Here is a 667-nt window from a genome sequence, read left to right on the forward strand (position 1 = left end):
GAGATGCTAGCGGCGTCTTCTCCGAAAACAGTGGGCCGGGACTCCCTTGGGGGCTGGGTGTCCGGGCGTCCCACCTTGCAGGGCCCCTAAAACCCTGCCTTCTGGTTGGAAGACTCCCGTGGCAGACACCTCATGCTGTGGGGGTGTCATGGGGTTATTTTGAGTGAATACGGTTTTTCCGAGAAGGGCATGGTTGTGCCAGGGTGCTGGGTTGTGCGTCAGCAAGGCAGCTGCTGGTCATCTTGGATATGTCCAGACCCAGTGTGCGTGCTCCTCCGTGGGATTTTCCCGGCAAGAATACTGGAGTGGGTTGCTGTTTCCTCCTCCAGGGGATCTTCCCCACCCAGGGATCAAACCCGGGTCTCTTGCATTGCAGGCGGATTCTTTACTGCTGAGCCACCCGGGAAGCCCGCAGTTCTTTGTGGAAATTGGCAATTACGTTGCTCCTTTCTCTCTACTTCCCACCCATCCCAGAGTGAAGGTCCCGGGCTCCTGAGGTTGGGCTGGTGTCACCCGCCCTCCGGGCTACAGAAGGTCTCCCGGCAGCAGGGGTTGGTGGAGCTGAGACTGGGCCCTGTGCAGCAGATCCGAGCTCTGGGGGAGGGTTGGCCTGGAGAATGCTGGCGCCAGCACAGAGCTGGCTGGGAGCCTCTGACTCTGACACACT

The 667-nt window shown here is 60.0% G+C and overlaps 1 protein-coding gene across 1 annotated transcript in view; it reads left to right on the plus strand.

The window, feature by feature from the left end:
- The window catches only part of METRNL (meteorin, glial cell differentiation regulator-like), a 38,411-nt gene that overhangs the window by 24,344 nt on the left and 13,400 nt on the right, over positions 1-667 (plus strand). The gene's annotated exons all lie outside the window — the stretch shown is intronic.

The sequence above is a fragment of the Bison bison genome, unplaced genomic scaffold (assembly GCF_000754665.1).
Source record: "Bison bison bison isolate TAMUID 2011002044 unplaced genomic scaffold, Bison_UMD1.0 scf7180017864371, whole genome shotgun sequence".
Classification (NCBI taxonomy): Eukaryota; Metazoa; Chordata; class Mammalia; order Artiodactyla; family Bovidae; genus Bison; species Bison bison.